This window comes from Meriones unguiculatus, chromosome 14, assembly GCF_030254825.1.
Source record: "Meriones unguiculatus strain TT.TT164.6M chromosome 14, Bangor_MerUng_6.1, whole genome shotgun sequence".
NCBI lineage: Eukaryota > Metazoa > Chordata > Mammalia > Rodentia > Muridae > Meriones > Meriones unguiculatus.
In genome coordinates, this window is record NC_083361.1 from 10,183,519 (window position 1) to 10,189,982 (window position 6,464).

At 39.0% G+C, this 6,464-nt stretch overlaps 1 non-coding gene across 1 annotated transcript; it reads left to right on the plus strand.

Moving 5' to 3' along the window:
- The first annotated feature begins 4,987 nt into the window (after positions 1 to 4,987).
- Positions 4,988 to 5,094, plus strand: LOC132647532 (U6 spliceosomal RNA). The gene has a single exon (XR_009585897.1). It is a non-coding gene; the product is annotated as a U6 spliceosomal RNA (small nuclear RNA).
- Positions 5,095 to 6,464: the final 1,370 nt, after the last annotated feature.

Here is a 6,464-nt window from a genome sequence, read left to right on the forward strand (position 1 = left end):
TACATATAAGCAACACACTTGGCATCAAAGATAAGTCATTCCCCAGAGCAAACCGCAAGAAAAATATTTCCAAGCAAATGGGCTTAAGAAACAAGCTGGTGTATACAAAATAATGATGATGATGATGATGATGATGATGATGATAATTCAAACCAATGTTAACAAAAGAGAGGAGCACAACTTCATACTCAACAAAGGAAAGTGCACCAAAATGCATTTATTTATTCATTCATTTATGTTTTTTAAAACTCCTTTAATTAATTTATTCATTTTACATCCCAATCATAACTTCCTCTCTTCTTCTGTCCCACCCTCACCCCCTGTTCCCTATCACCCCTCTCCTATTCCTCAGATAAGGGTAGCGCCGCCGCCCCCCCCCTCGCCCAGTTCATTAAGTCACATCTGACCTGGGAGCTTCCTCTTCACTTATGGCCAGGTTAGGCAGCCCTGCCAAGGGAGAGTTGGTCAGAAAGCAGGCAAGAGAGTCCATGTCAGAGACATCCCCCACTCTTCTTACTAGGGAACTCACGTGAAGCCTGAACTGCCCATTGGCTATATCGGTGTAGGGGAGCCTAGGTCCAGTCAATGCCTGGTCCTTGTTTGGTGCTTCAGTCTCTGCAAGCCCTGTTTAGTTGGTTCTGTTGGGCTTTTTCTATACAGGGGTGGGAGGTATTGATTTTTTTTTTTTAGTTAATTTTGTATGCAGCCACTTTGTTGAAGGTGTTTATCAGCTATAGGAGTTCCCTGGTAGAATTTTTGGGGTCTTTAAGTGTACTGTCATATCATCTGCAAATAGTGATACTTTGATTTCTTCCTTTTGGATTTGTATCCCCTTGATGTAGTTTAGTTGTCTTATTGCCCTAGCTAGGATTTCAAGTACTATGTTGAAGACATACAGACAGAGTGGGCAGCCTTGCCTTGTCCCTGATTTCAGAGGTTGTTTAGTTTGATGTTGGCTATAGGCTTGCTGTATATGTTTAGGTATGTGTCTTGTATCCCTTATCTCTCCAAGACTTTAAATATGAAAATGTATTGGATTTTGTCAAATGCCTTTTCAGCATCTAAGGAGATGATCATGTCTTTTTTTTTCTTTCATTTTGTTTATATGGTGAATTACATTGATAGATTTCCCAATATTGAGCCACCCCTACATGCCTGGGATGAAGCCTACTTGGTCATGATGGATGTTAGCTTTGATGTGTTCTTGGATTTGGTTTTCAAGTATTTTAGTGAGTATTTTTGTTTCAATGTTCATAAGGGAAATTGGTCTGAAATTTTCTTTCTTTGTTGGGTCTTTGTGCAGTTTAGGTATCAAGGTGATTGTTGAACTTTTTGTGGAACTCCTGGTACCTCCAGGTCCTTTTATTCTTCCTCTCACTTTTCTGCAAGACTTCCTATGCTTTGCCCAATGATTGGGGAAGGGGATCTCAGCATCTGAGTGCATGCCTCTCAGAGGACAACTGTGCTAGGCTTCTGACTCATTTCCTCTTTTCAGCTACTTCTGCTGTCTGTTCTACTTTCTGAGTGAGATTTAAGCATCCAACTTTGGGTCTTCCTTGTTACTTATCTTCTTTGGGTCTGTGAATTGTACTGTGTCTATCCTCTACTATATGGCTAAAATCCACTTATAAGTGAGTACATACCATATGTGTCTTTCTGAGTCTTGGTTACCTCACTCATGATGATCTTTTCTAGGTCTATCAGTTTGTCTGCAGATTTCATGGTTTTCTTGTTTTTAATAGCTAAGTAGCACACCATTGTGTAAATGTACCAGGGTTTGTTTATTCATTCTTCTGGTGAGAGGCATTTAGGTTGTTTCCAGATTCTGGCTACTAGTAATACAGCTGCTATGAGCAAATGTCTTTCTGGTATGGTAGAGCATCTTTTGAACATATGCCCAGGAGTGATATAGCTGGGTCTTGAGATAAAGCTATTCCCAATTTTCTGAGAAAGTGGCACATTAATTTCCAATGTGGTTGTACAAGATTGCACTAACCACCAACAATGGTGAGTATTCACCTTTCTCCACGTTCTTGCCAGCATTTTAGTTTTTGATGTTAGCCATTCTAACAGGTTATAAGATAGAATCTCAGAGTCATTTTGATTTTCATTTCCCTGATGACTAAGAATGTTGAGTATTGATTCATGGCTGCAGCAATCCATGATGATAATCCTGTGGCTAGTCCTGCGTCCACTCTGGTAGAAATTACTGTGACAATGGCCACTGTCAGCTGCTCCATCGTAGTATCGAATTCTCCAGTCCAATTACCTAAAATATAGCTTGACAATTGTTTAGACAGATTTGCAGCACAGGAAAAATTCTCATGTTATATGCTAGTGACTCAAAGTCCAGCATATTTTCATTGACAGCCAAGTTGAGCGATTCGCCATAGGGTATCAATTTGCTCCTGCACGAGGTCAATCCTCTGATTGAACACCATCTCTGGTATTGGTCTCCTTGGTTTGCCTGTGGTATATATGCAAGATTAGAGTCTCACAACAGCGTAATGCAGCCATGATCATTCAGGCCCTTACAGCCATTGAAGCAGGACAGTCTCCCCAAGCATGGTTGGCTACCATAAAAAGCTAAAATGTTACGCTCAGGATGCGAGGCTAAGCACTGCACTCAGGGTCAGCAGCTTTGGACCTAGAGAAGAGCATGTCTGATTGCATGCAGGTTGATGCCCCAGGTACCGCCTCTGAGAAAAAGGTATCAGACGGGTCTGATGCTCTTTGGGTGGATGACACCTAAATGAACATCAGTACAAAGTCCCAATTTATTTCTAATATCAGAGATCAGACCTCTACTCTTGCCTGATGCGTCTAAAACAAAAAGGGGGTACTGTAGAGAGCTGCGGAATGCTATGCCTTAAAGATGGAGCTGTTTTTTTCTGCCTTCCACCTTCCCGATGGTGAGTGCTCTCTGTCAGGAACAACTCCACATTTGGCTAAGGCTGAGGATCTGGCTTGCTTCCATGTATGTGGACCTATCTGCATTGCCCACGTGGCACGCTGGGGTTGGCTACCCAGAGGCTATTTAAGCTGTGGGCTGGCTTTCCCCAGGGTCAGATGATTGTTCAAGGTTCCTGAATAAACTGCATTGAAAAAAAAAAAAAGAATGTTGAGTATTTTTTTAGGTGTTTATCTGCCATTTGTGATTCCTCTGTTAAGAATTCTGTTTAGCTCTGTACTCCATTTTTTAACTGAATTCTTTGGTTTGTTGGTGTTTACTTTCTTGAGTTCTTTATATATTTTGAATATTAGCCCTTTGCTGCATATAGGATTGGTGAGTATCTTTTCCCAAATTGTAGACTGCTATTTCCTTCTATTGACAGAGTCCTTTGCCTTACAGAAGGTTTTTCAGTTTCATGAGTTCCTGTTTATTTATTGTATCTCTCAGAGCTTGAGGTGTTGGTGTTCTGTTTAGGAAGTTGTCCTCTGTGTTAATGAGCTCAAGCCTACCCCCCACTTTCTTTTCTAGTAGATTTAGTGCATCTGGTTATATGTTGAAGTCTTTGATCCATTTGGATTTGAGTTTTGTGCAGGGTGATAAATACAGAACTATTTCCATTTTTCTACAGTTATTCATCCATTTAGACCAGCACCATTTATTGAAGATGCTTTCTTTTTTCCATTGTATAGTTTTGGCTCCTTTGTCAAAAGCCAAGTGTCCATAGGAGTATTAGTTTCTTTCTGCATCTTTGATTTGATTCCATTGATCACACATTCTGTTTCTAGCCAATACAATGCAGTTTTTTAAATTACTATTGTTTTGTAGTATAGTTTGAAGTCTGGGAAGGTGATACCTCCAGAAGTTATTTTATTGTATAATATTTTATTTATTTATTTATTTGCTATTCTGGATTTTTTGTTTTTTCATATAAAGTTTAGAATTTTTTTTCAAGGTATGTAAAGAATTGTGTTGGAATTTTAATGGTGACTGCATTGAATCTGTAGATTGTTTTTGGTAATATGGCCATTTTTACTATGTCAGTCCTACAGATCTATGAGCATGGGACTTCTTTCCATGTTCTGCTTTCTTCAGTTTATTCTTTCAGGGACTTGAAGTTCTTGTCATATAGGTATTTGACTTTCTTGAGTTACCCCAAGATACTTTATATTATGTGTGGCTATTGTGAAGAGTGTAGTTTCCCTAATTTCTTTCTCAGTTCATTTGCCATTTATATACAGGAGGACTACTGTTTTCTTTTTGATTGTTTTTTATTTAATCTGGTATCCAGTCACATTACTGAAGGTGTTTATCAGCTATATGAGTTTTCTGGTGGAATTTTTGGGATTCCTTATGTATTCTATCATATCATCTGCAAACAAGGATACTTTGACTTCTTCCTTTCCAATTTGTATCCCCTTGATCTCCTTTAGTTGTCTTATTGCTCTAGCTAGGACTTCATGTACGATATTGAAGCGATATGGTGAGAATGGGAAGCCTTATCTTGTTCCTGATTTCAGTGGGATCACTTTAAGATTCTCTCCATTTAATTTTATGTTGGCTATAGGCTTGCTGTTTGTTGCCTTTATTGTGCTTAGGTTTGTGCCTTGTATCCCTGATCTTTCGAAGACTTTTAAAATGAAGGTGTGTTGGATTCTGTCAAATGCTTTTTGGCATGTAATGAGATGATCATATGTTTTTGTTTTCTTTCAGTTTGTTTATATGGTGGATTAAATTGATGGATTTTCATATATTGAACCTGTCTGCTTGGAATGAATTCATGTTTATCATGGTGGATGATACTTTTGATGTGTTCTTGGATTCAGTTTGCGAATATTTTGTTGAGTGTTTTTACATCAATGTTCATAATGTAAAGTGGCCTGAAATTCCCTTTCTTTATTGGGTCTTTGTTTGATTTAGGTACCATTCAGGATGGTGGTAGCCTCACAGCATGAGTTTGGCGATGTTCCCTCTGATTCTACTCTATGGAATAGTTTGAGGAGTATTGGCATTAGTTCTCTTTGAAAGTTTCGTAGAGTGCTCACTTCGGCAGCACATATACTAAAATTGGAACGATACAGAGAAGATTAGCATGGCCCCTGCGCAAGGATGATACGCAAATTCGTGAAGCGTTCCATATTTTTGCATTTGACAAAGTCCAACACCCATTCATGTTTAAAGTCTTGGAGAGATCAGGGATACAAGGCACATACCTAAACATAGTAAAGGCAATATATAGCAAGCCTATAGCTAACATCAAACTCAATGGAGAGAAACTTAAATCAATCCCACTGAAATCAGGGACAAGACAAGGCTGTCCATTGTCCCCATATCTCTTCAACATAGTACTTGAAGTCCTAGCCAGAGCAATAAGACAACTAAAGGAGATCAAGGGGATACAAATCGGAAAGGAAGAGGTCAAAGTGTCACTATTTGCAGATGATATGATAGTATACATGAGCGACCCCAAAAATTCAACCAGAGAACTCCTTCAGCTGATAAACACCTTCAGCAAAGTGGCAGGATACAAAATCAACTCAAAAAAAATCAGAAGCCCTCCTATATACCAAAGACAAAAAGGCTGAGAAAGAAATTAGGGAAACAACACTCTTCACAATAGCCACTAATAACATAAAGTACCTTGGTGTGACTCTAACCAAGCAAGTGAAAGACCTGTTTGAGAAAAACTTCAAGTCTCTGAAGAAAGAAATCGAAGAAGAAATCAGAAGATGGAAAGATCTCCCGTGCTCATGGATTGGTAGGATTAACATTGTGAAAATGGCCATACTGCCAAAAGCAATCTACAGATTCAATGCAATTCCCATAAAAATACCAACTCAATTCTTTACAGACCTTGAAAAAAAGATTCTCAGCTTCATATGGAGACACAAAAAACCCAGAATCTCCAAAACAATCCTGTACAACAACAGATCATCTGGAGGTATCTCCATTCCTGATCTCAAGCTGTACTACAGGGCAACAGTAATAAAAACTGCATGGTATTGGCATAGAAACAGAAAGGAGGATCAATGGAACCGCATAGAAGACCCAGAAATAAACCCACACACCTATGAATACTCGATATTTGACAAAGAAGCCAAATCCATTCAATGGAAAAAAGACAGCATCTTCAACAAATGGTGCTGGACCAACTGGATGTCTACATGCAGAAAAATGAAAATAGATCCATATTTATCACCCTGCACAAAACTAAAGTCAAAGTGGATCAAGGACCTCAACATAAAACCAGATACCCTAAATCAATTGGAAAAAAAAGTGGGGAACAGCCTAGAACTCATTGGCACAGGAGACAGCTTCCTGAACAGAACACCAACAGCACAGGCTCTAAGAGCAACAATCAATAAATGGGACCTCATGAAACTGAAAAGTTTCTGTAAAGCAAAGGATACCGTCATCAAAACAAAACGACTGCCTACAGATTGGGAAAGAATCTTCACTAACCCTTTATCTGACAGAGGACTAATATCCAGTATATACAAAGAACTAAAGAAGC